We start from the raw sequence: 26452 nt of genomic DNA on the forward strand, positions 1-26452 counted from the left end.
TATCATTCACGAGAAAGGGGCCGGTAATTGGAATTCTCAGTTCCATGCTCAAATTGAAAAGATAATTGCAAACAAAACTCCCCCAGGATTGATGTTGGTATGGACGGTACCCGAGGATTCGGCTAGCCGTGGAGTGTGATTGATTGGTGGTGGGGGCAGAGTGAAAACTTTATTTTTCTGTTTGGGAACCGCCTATAGCATGTGTAGTGTGGAAGATGTTGAGAACTCTTGGTCATTGCGTTGACAATGAAAGCATGCCACCTAAAATTATTATCTCTGTTTTCAAAGCTTGAGCTCTGGCACCTCTGCAAATCAATGCTTCCCTCTGCGAAGGGCCTATCTATTTATGTTCCTGTTGAGTCATCCTCCTCTTACAAAAGCACCAATTAGAGAACACCTCTGTCATTTTTATGCTTTGCATTTAACTGTGTTGAGTACTACTATGACTGGATCTTCATTGCCTTGAATTACAATGTTTAGTCAGCCCTTGGTGTTTGAAGGTGCTCTGTATTTATGTTTTGCGATCTCAGAAAAAGCTAGCGAGATACCATCTATTCGTACTGCTTCATGTTGTTTTGACTGAAGTGTTGATGTTTGAGACTTATTATTATTTGCTCGCTAGTTGATTATGCCATTGATATGAGTTTACCGTGAGACCTAGATGTCATTTGCTTATGTGGTTTGCTTGTGATGTTGCTGAAATTCTAGTTATGAGTTAGACATAGTTGCAACAACAATATGAAACAGAGTTCGTCAAAGTTTTTCTTTTGTCGCCCTCAGTTTGTCAACTGAGTTGCTTGAGGAGAAGCAAGGCTTTAAGCTTGGGGGAGTTGATACATCTCCGTCGTATCTACTTTTCCGAACTCTTTTGCCCTTGTTTTGGACTCTAATTTGCATGATTTGAATGGAACTAACCCGGACTAACGCTGTTTTCAGCAGAATTGCCATGGTGTTGTTTTTGTGCAGAAATAAAAGTTCTCGGAATGTCCTGAAAATTTACGGAGATTTTTTCTGGAATAAAAGAAAAATACCTGCGCAAAGATCCACCAGAGGAGGTGGACTAGTGGGCCATAAGCCCACAGGCCGCGGCCACCCCCTGGCCGCGCCGTGAGGGCTTGTGGGGCCCACGTGGCACCACCGCCCCCAAACTCAGCTCTATATCTTCCGTTTCGCCCGGAAAAAATCAGAGAGAAGGTTTCATCGCGTTTTGCGATACGGAGGCGCCACCACATCTTGTTCTTCATCTAGAGGGCAGATCCGGAGTCCGTTTCGGGCTCCGGAGAGGGGAAATCGTCACCATCGTCATCATCAACCTTCCTCCATCGACAATTCCATGATGCTCTTCATCGTTCGTGAGTAATCTCATCGTAGGCTTGCTGGACGGTGATGAGTTGGATGAGATCTATCATGTAATCGAGTTAGTTCTTGACAGGGATTGATCCCTAGTATCCACTATGTTCTAGATTGATGTTGCTACTACTTAGCTATGCTTAATGCTTGTCACTAGGGCCCGAGTGCCATGATTTTATATCTGAACCTATTATGTTGTCGCCAATATATGTGTGTTTTAGATCCTATCTTGCAAGTTGTAGTCACCTACTATGTGTTATGACCCGACAACCCCGGAGTGACAATAGCTGGAACCTCTCCCGGAGATGACCATAGTATGAGGAGTTTATGTATTGACCACGTGTTAATGCGTTGGTCCGGTTCGTTATTAAAAGGAGAACCTTAATATCCCGTAGTTTCCATTAGGACCCCGCTACCACGGGAGGGATGGACAATAGATGTCATGCAAGTTCTTTTCCCTAAGCACATATGACTACATACGGAATGCATGCCTACATTAGATTGACGAACGAGAGCTAGTTACATATCTCTCCGTGTAATAGCTGTTACATGATGAATCACATCCGTCATACTCATCCATCACCGATCCACTGCCTACGAGTCTTTTACTACTGGGCCTTGCTACGTTACTTTGTCTAGGCTTGTCCCTTGCTACAAAAGGGATTGTGCCACTTTGCTACTACTGCTGTAACTTTGCTTCTACTGTTGCTAGTGCTGTTACTCTGCTGCTGCTGCTACTGCTGTTCCTTGCTACTTCGCTGTTACTTGTTGCAAGATCTTTTCCGACACTGCTGTCGGGGAAGAATAGTTACTCGCCCACGAGCAACACTAGCGCCATTGATACAACAGTTAGGAATAGTCTGCCGTCAACAGATCGTTTCTGGCACCGTTGCTATCATACTACTTTGCTACTGATACTTTGCTTGCAGACACTAATCTTTCAGGTGTGGTTGAATCTGACAAACTCAGCTGCTAATACTTGAGAATATTCTTTCGCTTCCCCTGTCAAACCAACAAATTTGGGTTGAATACTTTACCCTCGAATACTGTTGCGATCCCCTACACCTGTGTGTTATCAACAACCTTCAAGAGGAAGCACTGGCGTGGGTGTCGGCCACGACCGTTAACAACACAAGACCCTAGTCCAGGTTTATCTCCTATTTGAGACTGAACCTGCAAGGAAGTCCGGCCGAAGTTTCCTCTACGACCCCAAACGATGTGCGCAGGGTTCCCAAGCCCACCATCCTACCGTGCCACTATGTATCTACCGCAGTGAAGCCTACCCCATGAGTAAGAGCTAAACACGGCCGCCAACACTTTTCCTACAAACAACAGAAACTAGTTGCAACTGTTGGACAGAGATCTAGGTGATTAGTAAGCCAAGAGGGTCAATTAAGTATCCCAATGTGTGGTAGTATCTTGTCTTGGATAACATACAAAAAACTCATTTCTTAAGGACGGCCCCAATGAGACAACCCGCCATGTACTCCTACATGACCTCTGATCGCTACCTTTACAAAATTGGATTCACACCTTTACTCTCACACTGTAGGACATGAACACAACCATTCCGATTCATCATCCAGATGGATCAGACCCGACACGACTCTAAGCATAGCATCCATTGTAAGCAAGCATGGATAAGTAAGCACAATAAGGCTCAAGAATTTACTACTCATGCTAAGTGGTTTCAACTATTTACTGTGGCAAAATCAGGTCATACAGAGGAATGGGTTCAACTACCGAGAACAAATAACAGTTGAATCGATGTGGTCCTAATGCAATAAAAGAGAGCAGGAGCGAGAGAGTAGGATTGTATCGGAATGCTCAAGGGGGTTTGCTTGCCTGACAGTTCTGAAGATAGCAATGAGTCTTCATCAATGTCAACGATCACATAGTCAGAATCATCGTCTACCGAGGGGGAAGCAACACCGACAAGCAAGAAAAGAACAATATTTACTTCACGGAAATAAAACACTATGATACATGATCATGACATGGTATAATGCTAATGATTGAGCTAATGCGTCTAGCTTAAGGATTAAATGAAGTTAGTTTGAACCAAAGGTTCAAATTCAAACTCCATATACAATTATTTAAATGGCATTTATTTGATTTGTCCAAAACAGAGAACAAAAGTTGTTGTAACATGCATGAAAATGCCATAAACAGATTCCTTGCATTTTTCTGATAATTTTTCATATATATTTTTTTTAATTTGGAGTTATATTTTATTTTCTATGATTTTTAGAAGTTTAGGATATTTTCTGGATTTACTTTTATATCAAATAATCATTTATTGCGTCAAGTCAAACGTGCCTCGGTGAGGTCAAACTGACCAGTGGGGGCCATTGGTCACTGACCCACGGGTTAATCCCGCGCTGACAAGCCCCTAATGGGGTTTGACCCACCCCCACGGCCCATTGTCAATGTCTAATGGGGAGGGATTAGTGGTTAATGGGTTGGCCACGTCGGCGCTCGCCGGAAATTCGCCGACGGCGACCAAAGCCACGGGGGATGCTCGCTGGAGACGGCCTAAAATGCGCTACGGGGGTCCGTTCTACGCGCGGCTTGCGGCTACACGTTGCTGGCGAAGCGGCCGTTCTTCCAAGGGCAACCAGAGGAGCTGGGGCAGCCGGAGATGGCACCGGCGACGAGGCGCGCGGCGGCCGGAGCTCGGCCTCAACGAGGAGCTCCTGTGGAGGAGGGTTTCGTGCAGGAGAATGAGGGGAAAGAGGCAGTGGCTCACGATGGTGCGATTGGAGGTGACGGAGTGGTCGGGGTCATCCTCTAGCCGGCGAATCGACACGAAGAACTCCGGAGGCCGGAGGTTGAAGATGACGGAGGCGAGGGTGATGCAGGGCTTGGGGGCTCGATTCCTTCGGCGTGGGGGACGAGCTCGTCGATGCGGAGACGATGAGCAGGTCGGGAAGGCTAGCAGGGGCAAGAAAGGGCGCCGGTGAGCTCGAGCCAAGCTCGTTAATGGCGGGCGAGAGGAGAGATAGAGAGGAGAAGGGAAACGGCGCAAGTGATTGGGGAATCAGTCCATCGGCACATCCACATCATCTCATACGCGGCATAAGGATGGAGGAGGCGCCTCGAGCGCGAAGCAGGAGGTGGAGGCGTCGGCGCACGCCACGCCTCTCCTCCCGGCGAGAGGTTGAGGATGACTGACACTTGGGCCATATGGGCTCGAAGTGCTAGGCTAGATAAGTCTTTTCTTATTTTGTTTTCCGTTTTTATTTGTTTTCTCACATTTATTTTGATTTGAAAATAAAATCAAATCATTTATAAAAATCCTGATAATTTTTTATGTGACATAAACATAATTGTCCAATGCCACATAATAGTTTTAGAATTTATGGAACCATATTTCATATATAGTAAATATAATTCCATTTAAAATAGTTGTTTGATTAATTCAAAAACCAATATAAAATGTTTCTGTGATCCAAAAATATTGGTTGATATTTTTATTGGAAAATCTGGGACATTTCCTTGTATCAATTTGAAGCAATTTTTGTGTTGCTTGTTTGACAAAAATTTAAATGATGAGGCTTGATCACTCCACATTTCATTTCCAAAAGAAAAAAAATAGAAATGCATGCATGAGATGCAATGATAAAAAAGTCTAGATCTCGGGCTGTGACAACTCACCCCCACTAAACAAAAATCTCGTCCACAGATTCAGGCGTAGGGTAAGAGGACTCTAGGGACACTAGCTATCACGATCTTCACGATCCAATTGCCCTTCTTGGAGATGTTGATTCATTTCATCAAGTTGATCTTGACATCTTTGCTTTTGGAATCTTCATCTAACGCAGATATAAAAAGAAGAGGAAGACTCTACAAGATTCAATCTCCTCGAAGATCGAGCAACTCATGATCAACTCATAGAATGAGACGTAGGAACATCCCTTGAGCTGAGAAACAAAACACATAAAAGGGATGAGGAAATGAGGCATATGAGGAAGGTTCAATTGGTAGGCAACAATTACATGCTTAAAAAGATGGTGACAAGGTTTCAAAGTAGCAAGGATTAAGTTGCCCTTCATCCCATAACGGGGCAGCTTAGGAAGGTGACTCGCAGTGTTATTCCCTTAAGTGGCAAAAAGAATTACATTTGATACAGAGATCATTGAAACTCTTCATACCAGCCTAAGGTAATCATCAATGGTCATTTGAAAGAACCTGAAAGAATGGCATACTCAGTTTGGAAAGAAACTAGAGTTTATGCCAAGGCAACGAAATCTGGTTAATCGACCGATAGACATTTAGCACTCCGCTTCTAATGTTCTCCTTGATGTACTAGCACAACCCAATTATAGGTCATGCTTGATATCTAGCACATCAAGTATAGGTCGGACTTGGGGCTCCAGGGGTCCATGAGTAACAACTTCCAAAAATAAGTCATACAAAGTCCTCACAGGGAGATGGCTAAGGTTGCTTATGCAAGATATTATAATATTAAGTCTTCCGGCTAGGTGTGTTAACCACGACATCACTTTACCGGGTTATAGGGAGACCAATATTATAATTCTCGAGAAATGTCCCTACCATCATGTCTGTCTGAGATTCATATCTGGTTGGTGATAAGATGTTTCAGACTCAGCATGTGTGAAGGAGAAGGTCTGCAACACAAATCGTCGAGATAACGTTGCGAGATTCTCGGAAGATGAACTACGGCAGCCATCTCCAAAAGATGAGCTGGATTGCAAGACCCATGTGAACACAGTGTCCAAGACAAATGTGAACACATATAAATATTACAACAAAAACACTACCGAGTTCTGGGTGGGAATCATCATTGCGGATGTCAAGTCCTTACATAAGTCCGGATTAGCTCTTATGAGGGAATCTATTTTCCTTATACAAATCAACTAGTGGCTTGGTGTGTGATGACCCACAAGCATAGGGGATCAATCGTAGTAATTTCGATAAGTAAGAGTGTCGAACCCAACGAGGAGGAGAAGGCTCTGATAAACGGTTTTTAGCAAGGTAATAACTGCAAGCACTAAAAGTAGCGGTAACAAGTGATGGTGTAGTGAGGTGAAACGTAGCAAGCGAAAAGTAACAAGTAACAAGTAGTAGCAACGCTGCAGCAAGTGGCTCAATCCCTTTTGTAGCAAGGGACAAGCCTGAACAAAGTCTTATAAGAGGAAGAACGCTCCCGAGGACACACGAGAATTTCTGTCATGCTAGTTTCATCATGTTCATATGATTCGCGTTCGTTACTTTGATAGTTTGATATGTGGGTGGACCGGTGCTTCGGTACTGCCCTTACTTGGACAAGCATCCCACTTATGATTAACCCCTCTCACAAGCATCCACAACTACGAAATAAGAATTAAGACAACGTCTAACCATAGCATTAAACCAGTGGATCCAAATCAGCCCCTTACGAAGCAACTCATAGACTGGGGTTTAAGCTTCTGTCACTCCAGCAACCCATCATCTACTTATTACTCCCCAATGCCTTCCTCTAGGCCCAAATATGGTGAAGTGTTATGTAGTCGACATTCACATAACACCACTAAAGGAAAAACAACATACAACATATCAAAATACCGAACGAATATCAAATTCACATGACTATTATTAGCATGACTTATCCCATGTCCTCAGGAACAAAAGTAACTACTCACAAAGCATAATCATAATCATGATCAGAGGTGTAATGAATAGCATCAAGGATCTGAACATAAACTCTTCCACCAAGTAATCCAACTAGCATCAACTACAAAGAGTAAGCAACACTACTAGCAACTTTACAAGTACCAATCGGAGTCGCGAGTCGGAGATTGGGTACAAGAGATGAACTAGGGTTTGGAGAGGAGATGGTACCGATGAAGATGGTGATGGAGATGCCTCCCTTCCGACGAGAGGAGTGGTGGTGATGATGAAGGCGATGATTTCCACCTCCTGGAGGGAAGTTTCCCCGGTAGGATCGTCCTGCCAGAGCTCTAGATTGGATCTGCTCAAGTTCCGCCTCGTGGCGGCGGAGAATCCACGAAAAAGATCAACCCTGAATTTTTTCAGGACGAAACACTTCATATAGCAAAAGAGGGGGGCCAGTGGGCCACCAGGGTGCCCACAAGCCCTGTTGTCGCGGCCAGGGGGGTAGGCCACGGCAACCAGGCTTGTGGGCCCCTGGTTGCTCCCCTCTGACACTTCTTTCGCCCAGTATTTTTTATAAAATCCAAAAAAATCCACGTTGATTTTCAGGGCATTTGGAGTTGCGCAGAATAGAGCACTCAGACTTGCTCCTTTTCCAGTCCAGAATTCCAGCTGCCGGTATTATCCCTCTTCAAATAAACCTTGCAAAATAAGAGAGAAAAGGCACAAGTAAGGTTCCACAAAGTATAATAACAGTCCATAAAGCGATAAATATCAACATAAAAGCATGATGCAAAATGGACGTATCAGTGTGCTAGGAAATACATATGGAGAGAGAAGTTGCAAAGCTATCAAACCACAGTATACTTCGCACATGCATGACTGGTTTGGGATGATTCCAAAGGAGACAAAATGACCTTCTCAAATTCATGTCGGCAACTTGCACCAATCCACATAAATTTTAAAGGAAGTCACTTCTCACACCTAACATAAACCTCATGTAGGAGACATAAAGATAATGCCTACAAAAGTTTCCAACACTAGCTTAATCTCTAGCATAATTATGGAACAAATGAAAATGTTGCCGATGGACTCCACAACAATTCATCGAGATATCCATATAAATGGATTTCCGCAACTATGTGAGCAGGATAATAGCATTGGTCAGATCAAAGAATATAATGGTGTATGCTCAAGGAAATCCACGCGTAAGACACCGTTACGAAAATCTTTGGTTCCGAGTTTGATTTGACAATAGCCCATACTCAAATCAAAAATTGGACAAGGCGATAGGTGCAACAATTGATCACAAGGATCAACCAATCAAAATATCCTCTTTCTTCAACGCACTCAATCAAACACAAGATATCCCTTTAAAATGAAGTAAGTTAGGCAAAGCTTTTATCTTCCAACTCTCCAAGTTGTTGTTTATCTTAACCACCTAGCTCAAGGGTATCCAACACAGATTCTTGGAGAAGGGGTGGCTTATAGGGAAACCAGCTTTATCATAAGTTCAACATAACGGTCAGGAAGCAACCTGGTAATACTTCCAAGAAGATATTCGGAATATCACGAACCAACGATACGTTATTAAGCTCGGGAACAATCTCGCTTTTCAGGGCAAGATGATATGATCAAAGAGCGAAGGATTGATACAATCCTAACTCATTGATCGAAGAGTGCACCATGAGAGATGGAGTAGGTAGCACGGTTAATCTTAGGATTACGATTCAATCACCATCACCATAAGAGTGAATTTATTGTCCATTAACTACTAAGCAACGACATTATTAGGAGTATTGATTTCACACATCATGGTTCACTTGTCGATATTCCAGTTACAACCAACACGGAAACCGAGGGCTGAAAAATGATAGTGAAAAGTATCACTACATCAAGAGCTCATAAGAGATGGTGCAATTCTCATGACATTCTTAGCAGAAGAAAGTAATACTCCAAGATAGCACAGAAGAAACGCTGGATTGGCATTTTGATCTGTGGAATATAACTACTTTGACCCAATTCAACAAATGTATGAGGTACTGGAGTTTGCTTCTCCTAGTCATTCTGAGATAGAACAACTTCACATACCACATGAATAATAAGCATCGATGACATGAATGCATAACTACTCTTGACTATCCTCTCATGGATGAAGGTCAGAATACAACTAGATAGGGCCAACTCAAGAGGACATGATTTCCCGAGTTCTGGATGCATAGATTAGCATGTAGAACGAGTTAAACATAATTCTTCCAGATAAATCATGCAGAAGGGCGAAGTTGGCAGAATCACAATATGGAGTAGAGAACTCATCACGAGCACTCCTGTTGTGATCTTTAGTTCACGAAGAACTTCTGCCAGAGATGGTCCATGGTGTTGGAAGAATGGTATACCATGAAACTTGGAAACTACAATAAGGTTACTAATCATTCTAAAGGAACTAGCAACACTATCCATAGAAGTAGGCAGAATGATCCTTGGGTTCAAGAACCGAGAAATAGAATACCTACTAGCTAAGTAACATCATGGGATGTTTTCAAAAATGATGGCCATAATTATCACACTGGGAACCAAAACACATCTATACTATTGGCTGGTTTTCGGAGGTAACATGGTTTCCTAATACTTCAACAATACGTTGAGGTAATATAGTACCTCAACATAATAATTGGTGTGCTTTGTGTGGCCAAAAAGACATCGGAATAGGAGGATGGAATTTGCAATTGCATCAGGTTATTTAGGAACTTTGGAAAACTCGGATAGCGTAACGGCTGCACGGGCATGAAATATGAGGCAACCTGCAAGAAAACTGACAACATAACAACTGAATTCTTATGGAGACATCGATCTAAGAAGACAACAACGTTCCTATAAGTCTCCGACGTAGTAACTCTTTATCCTAATAGATAGATGAGAAAGCCTAATTTTTAAACCCCGTAGAATAAGGAAGAGGGTGACTCAGAATAAGAATGACATAAGGAAAGGAGGAAAAAGAGCCTTATGTTACCTTCCACAAACAATTCCCTTATATAACTAAAGAGTTACTAGACACAACATCGACTAGTTTGGCTTGGTTATCCTACAGGCAGTCAAGCTATGATACCAAAGGTGTCGGGACCTGATAACCCACAAGTATAGGGGATCGCAACAATTTTTGAGGGTAGAGTATTCAACCCAAATTTGTTGGTTCGCACAATGGGAAGCGAAAGAATATTCTCAAGTATTAGCAGCTGAGTTTGTCAGATTCAACCACACTTGAAAGATTAGTGTCTGCAAGCAAAGTATCAGTAGCAAAGTGGTATGATAGCAATGGTGCCAGAAACGATCTGTTGACGGCAGACTATTCCCAACTGTTGTATCAATGGCGCCAGTAGGTTGCACGTGGACGGGGAACTATTCTTCCCCGGCAACGGTGTCGAAAAAGTCTTGCAACAAGTAACAATGAAGTAGCAAGGAACAGCAGTAGCAGTAGCAGCAGAGTAACAACAGTAGCAACAGTAATAGCAAAGTAGCCCAATCCCTTTTGTAGCAAGGGACAAGCCTGGACAAAGTAACGTAGCAAAGACTAGTAGTAAAAGACTCGTAGGCAGTGAATCGGTGATGGTTGAGTATGACGGATGTGATTCATCATGTAACAGCTATAACACGGAGAGATATGTAACTAGCTCCCGTTCGTCAATCTAATGTAGGCATGTATTCCGTATGTAGTCATACGTGCTTAGGGAAAAGAACTTGCATGGCATCTATTGTGCATCCCTCCCGTGGCAGCGGGGTCCTAATGGAAACTATGGTATATTAAGGTTCTCCTTTTAATAAAGAATCGGACCAACGCATTAACACACGGTGAATACATGAACTCCTCATACTATGGTCATCTCCGGGAGTGGTTCCGACTATTGTCACTCCGGGGTTGCCGGGTCATAACACATAGTAGGTGACTACAACTTGCAAGATAGGATCTAAAACACACATATATTGGCGACAACATAATAGGTTCAGATCTGAATCATGGCACTCGGGCCCTAGAGACAAGCATTAAGCATAGCAAAGTAGTAGCAACATCAATCTAGAACATAGTGGATACTAGGGATCAATCCCCGTCAAAAACTAACTCGATTACATGATAGGTCTCATCCAACTCATCACCGTCCAGCAAGCCTACGATGAGATTACTCACGAACGATGAAGAGCATCATGGAATTGTCGATGGAGGAAGGTTGATGATGACGATGGAGATGATTTCCCCTCTCTGGAGCCCCGAACGGACTCCAGATCTGCCCTCTAGATGAAGAACTGGAGGTGGCGGCGCCTCCGTATCGTAAAACGCGATGAAACCTTCTCTCTGATTTTTTTTCCGGGTGAGACGGAATAAATAGAGCTGAGATTGGGGGCGGTGGAGCCACGTGGGCCCCACAAGACCTCATGGCGCGGCCAGGGGGGTGGCCGCGGCCTGTGGGCTTGTGGCCCACTGGTCCACCTCCTCCGGTGGATCTTTGTGCAGGTATTTTTCTTTTATTCCAGAAAAAATCTCCGTAAATTTTTAGGACATTCCGAGAACTTTTATTTCTGCACAAAAACAACACCATGGCAATTCGGCTGAAAACAACGTCAGTCTGGGTTAGTTCCAGTGAAATCATGCAAATTAGAGTCCAAAACAAGGGCAAAAGAGTTCGGAAAAGTAGATACGACGGAGACGTATCAGGACCCCGATCCTAAATCATAAGAATCCAGCCTGTAACACAACACATCACTTTGCGGCCTCACACACGGTTAAATCTACGGCAGCCACCTTACCTGGGTCGGGACCGTTTGCATCTTTTGGCTCACATATGTGTATATGTCACCAACATTCGAACGACAGAGAACCCGGGTCGACATGACTAGTTATAAACCCAAGTGGAACATCCGTACAGGAACTTACATACATAACCTAGAAATGGAGGTGTCGGTCAACAGCATGTGTAGACAAGTCATAGCAAGTTACAGGGACTCCATTACAACGCGTGACATTTCCCTGAAGGGACAGGCACAGCAGCAAAGAAGGATACATGTCGGTCAATCAATGTGTCCGGAGTAGTAGCAAGCTACCAAGGCTCGGTGGAAGCACAAAGAGGCATTTCCCCGTAAAGAGTACTACTAAAGGCACACAACTAGGTGTCGAACCCCACACATATAATGCATTTCATAACATACACACAATATGCACGATATGTGTAGATACAACATGGCATCACAACATACCTCTATGACTCAAGTATTTATTAAAGACTCATAAGAGTCAACATAGTATGATATTACAAACAGGGGTCACATGACCCTACACTCAAATCATACAAGCATCAAGCGGTAGCAAAACATGTCTAGGTACAGACATCTACTAAAAGTGGCTGGAAGAGCCTAAAGGCTACAACGACCCTACCAAAAGAGCCAGACCTTTGTCTGGGATTCCCAAGCTATTCTGGTCAATGTCGATCATATCGTGTAGAACCAATAGTGAGACTCATGTATTCTCTGCAAAAACATAAATAAAGCAAACATGAGTACAAAGGTACTCAACAAGACTTACGTCAGAACTATCTACATATGCATCAGTATCAATGAAGGGGTTGTCGAGATTAATTGCAGCAAGCCAGCTTTGACTCTTGGCTAACCTGTACTACGACTACAAGTACTTTCTTTGAGGTGGGATAGCACTCATGAGTCCACATATTCACCAATTCAATACACAAGTATGGATCCACTCTCGTCTCCCAACGAGAAGGCCATCCATAGCACTCACACTTATCTTGCATATTTTAGAGTGTCCATTCCAAGTTGTCTATGTACCACGTAATGTTTCCAAGTAGTCCATATCCTAGGACGCGATTATTCGAACAGATTAATTCACCCTGCATGGGTATACTTCTTCATACACACTCTCACCACTTATCACCATATGCACATCATGCATCTCGGCAACCTTCAAGCGGAAGCACTGGCGTAGGTGTCGGCCACGACCGTTAACCACACAAGACCCTAGTCCAGGTTTATCGCCTATTTGAGACTGATCCCCCAAGAAAGTCCGGCCGAAGTTTCCTCTACGGCCCCAAACGATGTGCGCAGGGTTCCCAAGCCCACCATCGGGGTGCCACTTGGTACACCATGCCATTGTGTATCTACCGCAGTGAACCCTACCCCGTCGGGCAGAGCTAAACACGGCCGCCAACACTTTTCCTACAAACACCAGAAACTAGTTGCAACTCCTAGACAGAGATCTAGGCGATTAATAAGCCAAGAGGGTCAATTAAGTGTCCCAATGTGTGGTAGTATCTTGTCTTGGATAACATACACATAACTCATTTCTTAAGGACGGTCCCAATGAGACAACCTGCCATGTACTCCTACATGACCTCTCATCGCTACCTTTACCAAATCAGATTCACACCTTTACTCTCACACTATAGGACATGAACACAACCATTCCGATTCATCATCCAGATGGATCAGACCCGACATGACTCTAAGCATAGCAGGCATTGTAAGCAAGCATGGATGAGTAAGCACAACAAGGCTCAAGATGTTACTACTCATGCGAAGTGGTTTCAACTATTTACCGTGGCAAATTCAGGTCATGTAGAGGAATGGGTTCAACTACAAAGAACAAATAACAATTGAATCGATGTGGTCCTAATGCAGTAAAAGAGAGTAGGAGCGAGAGAGTAGGATTGTATCGGAATGCTCAAGGGGGTTTGCTTGCCTGACAGTTCTGAAGATAGCAATGAGTCTTCATCAATGTGAACGATCACATCGTCGGAATCATCGTTTACCCAGGGGGAAGCAACACCGACAAACAAGAAAAGAACAATATTTACTTCACGGAAATGCAACACTATGATGCATGACAATGACATGGTATAATGCTAATGATTGAGCTAATGTGTCTAGCTTAAGGATTAAATGAAATTAGTTTGAACCAAAGGTTCAAATTCAAACTCCATATACAATTATTGAAATGGCAATTATTTTATTTGTCCAAAACAGAGGACAAAAGTTGTTGTAACTGTTGGGGAACGTCGCATGGGAAACGAAAATTTTCCTACGCGCACGAAGACCTATCATGGTGATGTCCATCTACGAGAGGGGATGTGTGATCTACGTACCCTTGTAGACCGTACAGCAGAAGCGTTAGTGAACGCGGTTGATGTAGTGGAACGTCCTCACGTCCCTCGATCCGCCCCGCGAACTATCCCGCGATCAATCCCACGATCTAGTGCAGAACGGACGGCACCTCCGCGTTCAGCACACGTACAGCTCGACGATGATCTCGGCCTTCTTGATCCAGCAAGAGAGACGGAGAGGTAGAAGAGTTCTCCGGCAGCGTGGCGGCGCTCCGGAGGTTGGTGATGATCTCGTCTCAGCAGGGCTCCGCCCGAGTTCCGCAGAAACGCGATCTAGAGGTAAAACCGTGGAGATATGTGGTCGGGCTGCCGTGGCAAAAGTTGTCTCAAATCAGCCCTAAAACCCCACTATATATAGGAGAGGGAGAGGGGAGCCTTGCCTTGGGGTCCAAGAACCCCCAAGGGGTCGGCCGAGCCAAGGGGGGAAGGATTCCCCTCCCAAACCGAGCCTACTTGGTTTGGAAGGTGGAGTCCTTCTTCCCTTTCCCACCTCCTCCTTTTTTTCCCTTTCCTCTTTGATTTTCTTCCCAATGCGCATAGGCCTCTCTTGGGTTATCCCACCAGCCCACTAAGGGCTGGTGCGGCACCCCAAACACCTATGGGCTTCCCCGGGGTGGGTGCCCCCCCCCCCCCCGTTGAACTCCCGGAACCCATTCGTCATTCACGGTACATTCCCGGTAACTCCGAAAAACCTTCCGGTAATCAAATGAGGTCATCCTATATATCAATATTCGTTTCCGGACCATTCCGGAAACCCTCGTGACGTCCGCGATCTCATCCGGGACTCCGAACAACATTGGGTAACCAACCATATAACTCAAATACGCATAAAACAACGTCGAACCTTAAGTGTGCAGACCCTACGGGTTCGAGAACTATGTAGACATGACCCGAGAGACTCCTCGGTCAATATCCAATAGCGGGACCTGGATGCCCATATTGGATCCTACATATTCTACGAAGAACTTATCGTTTGAACCTCAGTGTCAAGGATTCATATAATCCCGTATGTCATTCCCTTTGTCCTTCGGTGTGTTACTTGCCCGAGATTCGATCGTCAGTATCCGCATACCTATTTCAATCTCGTTTACCGGCAAGTCTCTTTACTCGTTCCGTAATACAAGATCCCGCAACTTACACTAAGTCACATTGCTTGCAAGGCTTGTGTGTGATGTTGTATTACCGAGTGGGCCCCGAGATACCTCTCTGTCACACGGAGTGACAAATCCCAGTCTTGATCCATACTAACTCAACGAACACCTTCGGAGATACCTGTAGAGCATCTTTATAGTCACCCAGTTACGTTGCGACGTTTGATACACACAAAGCATTCCTCCGGTGTTAGTGAGTTATATGATCTCATGGTCATAGGAACAAATACTTGACACGCAGAAAACAGTAGCAACAAAATGGCACGATCAACATGCTACGTCTATTAGTTTGGGTCTAGTCCATCACGTGATTCTCCTAATGACGTGATCCAGTTATCAAGCAACAACACCTTGTTCATAATCAGAAGACACTGACTATCTTTGATCAACAGGCTAGCCAACTAGACGCTTGCTAGGGACAGTGTTTTGTCTATGTATCCACACATGTAAATGAGTCTTCATTCAATACAATTATAGCATGGATAATAAACGATTATCTTGATACAGGAATTATAATAATAACTATATTTATTATTGCCTCTAGGGCATAATTCCAACAGTCTCCCAGTTGCACTAGAGTCAATAATCTAGCCCTCACATCATCATGTGAATTACATTGTAATAAATCTAACACCCATACAGTTCTGGTGTTGATCATGCTTTGCCCGTGGAATAGGTTTAGTCAGCGGGTGTGCTACATTCAGATCCGTGTGCACTTTGCATATATTTACGTCCTCCCCTTCGACGTAGTCGCAGATAAGGTTGAAGCATCTTTTGATGTGTCTGGACTTCTTGTGAAACCGTGGTTCCTTTGCTAGGGCAATGGCACCCGTGTTGTCACAGAACAAGGTTATTGGATTCAGTGCGCTTGGCACCACTCCAAGATCCGTCATGAATTGCTTCATCCAGACACCCTCCTTAGCTGCCTTCGAGGCAGCCATGTACTCTGCTTCACATGTAGAATCTGCTACGACGCTCTGCTTGGAACTACACCAGCTTACCGCACCCCCATTAAGAATAAATACGTATCCGGTTTACGACTTAGAGTCGTCCGGATCTGTGTTAAAGCTTTACGTAACCTTTTACGGCGAGCTCTTCGTCACCTCCATACACAAGAAACATCTCCTTAGTCCTTTTCAGGTACTTCAGGATATTCTTGACCGCTGTCCAGTGATCCACTCCTGGATTACTCTGGAACCTACCTGCCATACTTATGGCCAGGCTAACATCCGGTCTAGTGCACAACATGGCATACATGATAGAACCTATGGCTGAAGCATAGGGGACGGAGCGCATATGCTCTCTATCTTCATAAGTTGCTGGGCACTGAGTCTTACTCAATCTCGTACCTTGTAAAACTGGCAAGAACCCTTTCTTGGACTGTTCCATTTTGAACCTCTTCAAAACTTTATCAAAGTATGTGCTTTGTGAAAGTCCTATCAGGCGTTTTGATCTATCCCTATAGATCTTAATGCCTAGAATGTAAGCAACTTCTCCTAGGTCCTTCATAGGGAAACTTTTATTCAAGTAATCCTTTATGCTCTCCAAAAACTCTACGTTGTTTCCAATCAGCAATATGTCATTCACATATAATATTAGAAACGCCAAAGAGCTCCCACTCACTTTCTTGTAAATACAAGATTCTCCAACCACTTGTATAAACCCAAATGCTTTGATCACCTCATCAAAGCGCTTGTTCCAACTCCGAGATGCTTGCACCAGTCCATAAATGGATCGCTGGAGCTTGCACACCTTGTTAGCATTCTTAGGATCGACAAAACCTTCGGGTTGCATCATATACAATTCTTCCTTAAGGAAACCGTTAAGGAACGCCGTTTTGACATCCATCTGCCAGATTTCATAATCGAAAAATGCAGCTATTGCTAACATGATTCTGACGGACTTAAGCATCGCTACGGGTGAGAATGTCTCATCGTAGTCAACTCCTTGAACTTGCGAAAAACCCTTTGCCACAAGTCGAGCTTTATAAACGGTCACATTGCCGTCAACGTCCGTCTTCCTCTTAAAGATCCATTTGTTCTGAATAGCCTTGCGGCCCTCAGGCAGTACCTCCAAAGTCCACACTTTGTTCTCATACATGGATCCTATCTCGGACTTCATGGCTTCTAGCCATTTGTTGGAATCTGGGCCCACCATTGCTTCTTCATAATTTGCAGGTTCAGTGTTGTCCAACAACATGATTGATAAGACGGGATTACCGTACCACTCTGGAGCAGCACATGGTCTCGTCGACCTGCGTGGTTCGACAGAAACTTGAACCGGAGTTTCATGATCTTTATCATTAACTTCCTCCTCAACTGGCGTCGCAACGACAGAGGTTTCCCCTTGCCCTGCACCACCATCCAGAGGGATGAGAGGTTCGACAACCTCGTCAAGTTCTATCTTCCTCCCACCCAATTCTCTCGAGAGAAACTCCTTCTCGAGAAAAGCTCCGTTTTTAGCAACAAACACTTTGCCCTCGGATTTGAGATAGAAGGTGTACCCAACTGTCTCTTTTGGGTAACCTATGAAGACGCACTTTTCCGCTTTGGGTTCCAGCTTTTCAGGCTGAAGCTTTTTGACATAAGCATCACATCCCCAAACTTTAAGAAACGACAACTTTGGCCTTTTGCCATACCACAGTTCGTATGGTGTCTTCTCAACGGATTTTGATGGTGCCCTATTTAAAGTGAATGCAGCTGTTTCTAATGCATAACCCCAAAACGATAATGGCAAATCGGTAAGAGACATCATAGATCGCACCATCTCTAATAAAGTATGATTACGACGTTCGGACACACCATTACGCTGTGGTGTTCCAGGCGGTGTTAACTGTGAAACAATTCCACATTGTCTTAAGTGAGCACCAAACTCGAAACTCAGATATTCACCCCCACGATCAGACCGTAGGAATTTGATCTTCTTGTTACGATGATTTTCAACTTCACTCTGAAATTGATTGAACTTTTCAAATGTTTCAGACTTGTGCTTCATCAAATAGACATAACCATATCTACTCAAATCGTCAGTGAAGGTGAGAAAATAACGATATCCGCCGCGTGCCTCCACGCTCATCGGACCACACACATCGGTATGTATAATTTCCAACAAGTCACTTGTACGCTCCATTGTTCCGGAGAATGGAGTCTTAGTCATCTTGCCCATGAGGCATGGTTCGCACGTGTCAAGTGAATCAAAGTCAAGTGACTCCAAAAGTCCATCAGCATGGAGTTTCTTCATGCGCTTTACACCAATATGACCTAAGCGACAGTGCCACAAAAATATGGCGCTATCATTGTTAACTCTAACTCTTTTGGTCTCGATGTTATGTATGTGTGTATTGCTATCAAGATTCAATATGAACAATCCTCTCACATTGGGTGCATGACCATAAAAGATGTTACTCATAGAAATAGAACAACCATTATTCTCTGACTTAAAAGAGTAACCGTCTCGCAATAAACAAGATCCAGATATAATGTTCATGCTCAACGCAGGCACTAAATAACAATGTTTTAAGTTCATCACTAATCCTGATGGTAATTGAAGTGAAACTGTGCCGACAGCGATTGCATCAACCTTGGAACCATTTCCTACGCGCATCGTCACTTCATCTTTCGCCAGCCTTCGTCTATTCCGCAGTTCCTGTTTCGAGTTGCAAATATGAGCAACAGAACCGATATCGAATACCCACGCACTACTACGAGAGCCGGTTAAGTACACATCAATAACTTGTATATCAAATATACCTAATTTTTCTTTGGCCGCCTTCTTATCTGCCAGATACTTGGGGCAATTGCGCTTCCAGTGACCCATACCCTTGCAATAGTAACACTCCGTTTCAGGCTTAGGTCTAGCTTTGGGTTTCTTCGTCGGATTGGCAACAGGCTTGCCGCTCTTCTTTGAATTTCCCTTCTTGCCTTTGTCGTTTCTCTTGAAACTAGTGGTCTTATTCACCATCAACACTTGATGCTCTTTACGGAGTTCAGACTCTGCGACTTTCAGCATCGCAAACAACTCGCCGGGAGACTTGTTCATCCCTTGCATGTTGTAGTTCAACTCAAAGCCTTTATAGCTTGGCAGCAGTGATTGAAGGATTCTGTCAGTGATAGCCTCTTGCGGGAGTTCAATCCCCAGCTCAGCTACACGGTTTGAGTACCCAGACATTTTGAGCACATGTTCACTAACAGACGAGTTCTCCTCCATCTTGCAAGCATAGAATTTATCGGAGGTCTCATACCTCTCGATCCGGGCATTCTTCTGAAAGATAAACTTCAATTCCTGGAACATCTCAAATGCTCCATGACGCTCAAAGCGACGTTGAAGTCCCAGTTCTAAGCCATACAAGACTACACATTGAACTACTGAGTAGTCCTCCTTACGTGCTAACCAAGCGTTCTTAACATCCTGATCAGCCATAGCGGGTGGTTCATCTCCTAGCGCAGCATTAAGGACATAATCCTTCTTCCCAGCATGTAAAATTAGCTTAAGATTACGAGCCCAGTCTACAAAGTTGCTTCCATCATCTTTCAACTTAGCTTTCTCTAGGAACGTATTAAAATTCATGGTGACTGTCGCGTGAGCCATGATCTACAACATAAATATATTCAAAGTGGACTTAGACTATGTTCAGGATAATTAGAGTTTAACTTAATCAAATTATTCGCTAAACTCCCACTCAAAAAGTACATCTCTCTAGTCATTTGAGTGGTTCATGATCCACTTACACTAGCTCAAGTCCGATCATCACGTGAGTTGAGCATAGTTTCAGTGGTAAGCATCCCTATGCTAATCATATCATCTATATGATTCATGATCGACCTTTCGGTCTCATGTGTTCCGAGGCCATGTCTGCACATGCTAGGCTCGTCAAGCTTAACCCGAGTGTTCCGCGTGCGCAACTGTTTTGCACCCGTTGTATGTGAACGTTGAGTCTATCACACCTGATCATCACGTGGTGTCTCGAAATGACAAACTGTAGCAATGGTGCACAGTCGGGGAGAACACAATTTCTTCTTGAAATTTTAGTGAGAGATCACCTCATAATGCTACCGTCGTTCTAAGCAAAATAAGGTGCATAAAAGGATTAACATCACATGCAATTCATAAGTGACATGATATGGCCATCATCACGTGCTCCTTGATCTCCATCACCAAAGCACCGGCACGATCTTCTTATCACCGGCGCTGCACCATGATCTCCATCAACGTGTCGCCATCGGGGTTGTCGTGCTACTCATGCTATTACTACTAAAGCTACATCCTAGCAAAATAGTAAACGCATCTGCAAGCACAAACGTTAGTATAAAGACAACCCTATGGCTCCTGCCGGTTGCCGTACCATCGACGTGCTAGTCGATATTATCTATTACAACATGATCATCTCATACATCCAATATATCACATCACATCGTTGGCCATATCACATCACAAGCATACCCTGCAAAAACAAGTTAGACGTCCTCTAATTTTGTTGTTGCATGTTTTACGTGGTGACCATGGGTATCTAGTAGGATGGCATCTTACTTACGCAAACACCACAACGAGATATATGAGTTGCTATTTAACCTCATCCAAGGACCTCCTCGGTCAAATCCGATTCAACTAAAGTTGGAGAAACTGACACTTGCCAGTCATCTTTGAGCAACGGGGTTACTCGTAGCGATGAAACCAGTCTCTCGTAAGCGTACGAGTAATGTCGGTCCAAGCCGCTTCAATCCAATAATACCGCGGAATCAAGAAAAGACTAAGGAGGGCAGCAAAACGCACATCACCGCCCACAAAAAGTTTTGTGTTCTACTCGAGAAGACATCTACGTATGAACCTAGCTCATGATGCCACTGATGGGGAACGTCGCATGGGAAACGAAAAATTTCCTACGCGCACGAAGACCTATCATGGTGATGTCCATCTACGAGAAGGGATGTGTGATCTACGTACCCTTGTAGACCGTACAGCAGAAGCGTTAGTGAACGCGGTTGATGTAGTGGAACGTCCTCACGTCCCTCGATCCGCCCCGCGAACTATCCCGCGATCAGTCCCACGATCTAGTGCCGAACGGACGGCACCTCCGCGTTCAGCACACGTACAGCTCGACGATGATCTCGGCCTTCTTGATCAAGCAAGAGAGACGGAGAGGTAGAAGAGTTCTCCGGCAGCGTGACGGTGCTCCGGAGGTTGGTGATGATCTCGTCTCAGCAGGGCTCCGCCCGAGCTCCGCAGAAACGCGAGCTAGAGGTAAAACCGTGGAGATATGTGGTCGGGCTGCCGTGGCAAAAGTTGTCTCAAATCAGCCCTAAAACCCCACTATATATAGGAGAGGGAGAGGGGAGCCTTGCCTTGGGGTCCAAGAACCCCCAAGGGGTCGGCCGAGCCAAGGGGGGAAGGATTCCCCTCCCAAACCGAGCCTACTTGGTTTGGAAGGTGGAGTCCTTCTTCCCTTTCCCACCTCCTCCTTTTTTTCCCTTTCCTCTTTGATTTTCTTCCCAATGCGCATAGGCCTCTCTTGGGTTATCCCACCAGCCCACTAAGGGCTGGTGCGGCACCCCAAACACCTATGGGCTTCCCCGGGGTGGGTGGGCCCCCCCCCCCCCCCCCCCCCGCGTTGAACTCCCGGAACCCATTCGTCATTCACGGTACATTCCCGGTAACTCCGAAAAACCTTCCGGTAATCAAATGAGGTCATCCTATATATCAATATTCGTTTCCGGACCATTCCGGAAACCCTCGTGACGTCCGTGATCTCATCCGGGACTCCGAACAACATTCGGTAACCAACCATATAACTCAAATACGCATAAAACAACGTTGAACCTTAAGTGTGCAGACCCTACGGGTTCGAGAACTATGTAGACATGACCCGAGAGACTCCTCGGTCAATATCCAATAGCGGGACCTGGATGCCCATATTGGATCCTACATATTCTACGAAGAACTTATCGTTTGAACCTCAGTGTCAAGGATTCATATAATCCCGTATGTCATTCCCTTTGTCCTTCGGTGTGTTACTTGCCCGAGATTCGATCGTCAGTATCCGCATACCTATTTCAATCTCGTTTACCGGCAAGTCTCTTTACTCGTTCCGTAATACAAGATCCCGCAACTTACACTAAGTCACATTGCTTGCAAGGCTTGTGTGTGATGTTGTATTACCGACTGGCCCCGAGATACCTCTCCGTCACACGGAGTGACAAATCCCAGTCTTGATCCATACTAACTCAACGAACACCTTTGGAGATACCTGTAGAGCATCTTTATAGTCACCCAGTTACGTTGCGACGTTTGATACACACAAAGCATTCCTCCGATGTTAGTGAGTTATATGATCTCATGGTCATAGGAACAAATACTTGACACGCAGAAAACAGTAGCAACAAAATGGCACGATCAACATGCTACGTCTATTAGTTTGGGTCTAGTCCATCACGTGATTCCCCTAATGACGTGATCCAGTTATCAAGCAACAACACCTTGTTCATAATCAGAAGACACTGACTATCTTTGATCAACAGGCTAGCCAACTAGACGCTTGCTAGGGACAGTGTTTTGTCTATGTATCCACACATGTAAATGAGTCTTCATTCAATACAATTATAGCATGGATAATAAACGATTATCTTGATACAGGAATTATAATAATAACTATATTTATTATTTGCCTCTAGGGCATAATTCCAACAGTCTCCCAGTTGCACTAGAGTCAATAATCTAGCCCTCACATCATCATGTGAATTACATTGTAATAAATCTAACACCCATACAGTTCTGGTGTTGATCATGCTTTGCCCGTGGAAGAGGTTTAGTCAGCGGGTGTGCTACATTCAGATCCGTGTGCACTTTGCATATATTTACGTCCTCCCCTTCGACGTAGTCGCGGATGAGGTTGAAGCATCTTTTGATGTGTCTGGACTTCTTGTGAAACCGTGGTTCCTTTGCTAGGGCAATGGCACCCGTGTTGTCACAGAACAAGGTTATTGGATTCAGTGCGCTTGGCACCACTCCAAGATCCGTCATGAATTGCTTCATCCAGACACCCTCCTTAGCTGCCTCCGAGGCAGCCATGTACTCCGATTCACATGTAGAATCTGCTACGACGCTCTGCTTGGAACTGCACCAGCTTACCGCACCCCCATTAAGAATAAATACGTATCCGGTTTGCGACTTAGAGTCGTCCGGATCTGTGTCAAAGCTTTACGTAACCTTTTACGGCGAGCTCTTCGTCACCTCCATACACAAGAAACATCTCCTTAGTCCTTTTCAGGTACTTCAGGATATTCTTGACCGCTGTCCAGTGATCCACTCCTGGATTACTCTGGAACCTACCTTCCATACTTATGGCCAGGCTAACATCTGGTCTAGTGCACAGCATGGCATACATGATAGAACCTATGGCTGAAGCATAGGGGACGGAGCGCATATGCTCTCTATCTTCATAAGTTGCTGGGCACTGAGTCTTACTCAATCTCGTACCTTGTAAAACTGGCAAGAACCCTTTCTTGGACTGTTCCATTTTGAACCTCTTCAAAACTTTATCAAGGTATGTGCTTTGTGAAAGTCCTATCAGGCGTTTTGATCTATCCCTATAGATCTTAATGCCTAGAATGTAAGCAACTTCTCCTAGGTCCTTCATAGGGAAACTTTTATTCAAGTAATCCTTTATGCTCTCCAAAAACTCTACGTTGTTTCCAATCAGCAATATGTCATCCACATATAATATTAGAAACGCCAAAGAGCTCCCACTCACTTTCTTGTAAATACAAGATTCTCCAACCACTTGTATAAACCCAAATGCTTTGATCACCTCATCAAAGCGCTTGTTCCAACTCCGAGATGCTTGCACCAGTCCATAAATGGATCGCTGGAGCTTGCACACCTTGTTAGCATTCTTAGGATCGACAAAACCTTCGGGTTGCATCATATACAATTCTTCCTTAAGGAAACCGTTAAGGAACGCCGTTTTGACATCCATCTGCCAGATTTCATAATCGAAAAATGCAGCTATTGCTAACATGATTCTGACGGACTTAAGCATCGCTACGGGTGAGAATGTCTCATCGTAGTCAACTCCTTGAACTTGCGAAAAACCCTTTGCCACAAGTCGAGCTTTATAAACGGTCACATTGCCGTCAACGTCCGTCTTCCTCTTAAAGATCCATTTGTTCTGAATAGCCTTGCGGCCCTCAGGCAGTACCTCCAAAGTCCACACTTTGTTCTCATACATGGATCCTATCTCGGACTTCATGGCTTCTAGCCATTTGTTGGAATCTGGGCCCACCATTGCTTCTTCATGATTTGCAGGTTCAGTGTTGTCCAACAACATGATTGATAAGACGGGATTACCGTACCACTCTGGAGCAGCACATGGTCTCGTTGACCTGCGTGGTTCGACAGAAACTTGAACCGGAGTTTCATGATCTTTATCATTAACTTCCTCCTCAACTGGCGTCGCAACGACAGAGGTTTCCCCTTGCCCTGCGCCACCATCCAGAGGGATGAGAGGTTCGACAACCTCGTCAAGTTCTATCTTCCTCCCACCCAATTCTCTCGAGAGAAACTCCTTCTCGAGAAAAGCTCCGTTTTTAGCAACAAACACTTTGCCCTCGGATTTGAGATAGAAGGTGTACCCAACTGTCTCTTTTGGGTAACCTATGAAGACGCACTTTTCCGCTTTGGGTTCCAGCTTTTCAGGCTGAAGCTTTTTGACATAAGCATCACATCCCCAAACTTTAAGAAACGACAACTTTGGCCTTTTGCCATACCACATTTCGTATGGTGTCGTCTCAACGGATTTTGATGGTGCCCTATTTAAAGTGAATGCAGCTGTTTCTAATGCATAACCCCAAAACGATAATGGCAAATCGGTAAGAGACATCATAGATCGCACCATCTCTAATAAAGTACGATTACGACGTTCGGACACACCATTACGCTGTGGTGTTCCAGGCGGTGTTAACTGTGAAACAATTCCACATTGTCTTAAGTGAGCACCAAACTCGAAACTCAGATATTCACCCCCACGATCAGACCGTAGGAATTTGATCTTCTTGTTACGATGATTTTCAACTTCACTCTGAAATTGCTTGAACTTTTCAAATGTTTCAGACTTGTGCTTCATCAAATAGACATAACCATATCTACTCAAATCGTCAGTGAAGGTGAGAAAATAACGATATCCGCCGCGTGCCTCCACGCTCATCGGACCACATACATCGGTATGTATAATTTCCAACAAGTCACTTGCACGCTCCATTGTTCCGGAGAACGGAGTCTTAGTCATCTTGCCCATGAGGCATGGTTCGCACGTGTCAAGTGAATCAAAGTCAAGTGACTCCAAAAGTCCATCATCATGGAGTTTCTTCATGCGCTTTACACCAATATGACCTAAGCGATAGTGCCACAAAAATATGGCGCTATCATTGTTAACTCTAACTCTTTTGGTCTTGATGTTATGTATGTGTGTATTGCTATCAAGATTCAATATGAACAATCCTCTCACATTGGGTGCATGACCATAAAAGATGTTACTCATAGAAATAGAACAACCATTATTCTCTGACTTAAAAGAGTAACCGTCTCGCAATAAACAAGATCCAGATATAATGTTCATGCTCAACGCAGGCACTAAATAACAATGTTTTAAGTTCATCACTAATCCTGATGGTAATTGAAGTGAAACTGTGCCGACGGCGATTGCATCAACCTTGGAACCATTTCCTACGCGCATCGTCACTTCATCTTTCGCCAGCCTTCGTCTATTCCGCAGTTCCTGTTTCGAGTTGCAAATATGAGCAACAGAACCGATATCGAATACCCAGGCACTACTACGAGAGCCGGTTAAGTACACATCAATAACTTGTATATCAAATATACCTGATTTTTCTTTGGCCGCCTTCTTATCTGCCAAATACTTGGGGCAATTGCGCTTCCAGTGACCCATACCCTTGCAATAGTAACACTCCGTTTCAGGCTTAGGTCTGGCTTTGGGTTTCTTCGTCGGATTGGCAACAGGCTTGCCGCTCTTCTTTGAATTTCCCTTCTTGCCTTTGTCGTTTCTCTTGAAACTAGTGGTCTTATTCACCATCAACACTTGATGCTATTTACGGAGTTCAGACTCTGCGACTTTCAGCATCGCAAACAACTCGCCGGGAGACTTGTTCATCCCTTGCATGTTGTAGT

The sequence above is a fragment of the Hordeum vulgare genome, chromosome 4H, assembly GCF_904849725.1.
Source record: "Hordeum vulgare subsp. vulgare chromosome 4H, MorexV3_pseudomolecules_assembly, whole genome shotgun sequence".
Lineage (NCBI taxonomy): Eukaryota > Viridiplantae > Streptophyta > Magnoliopsida > Poales > Poaceae > Hordeum > Hordeum vulgare.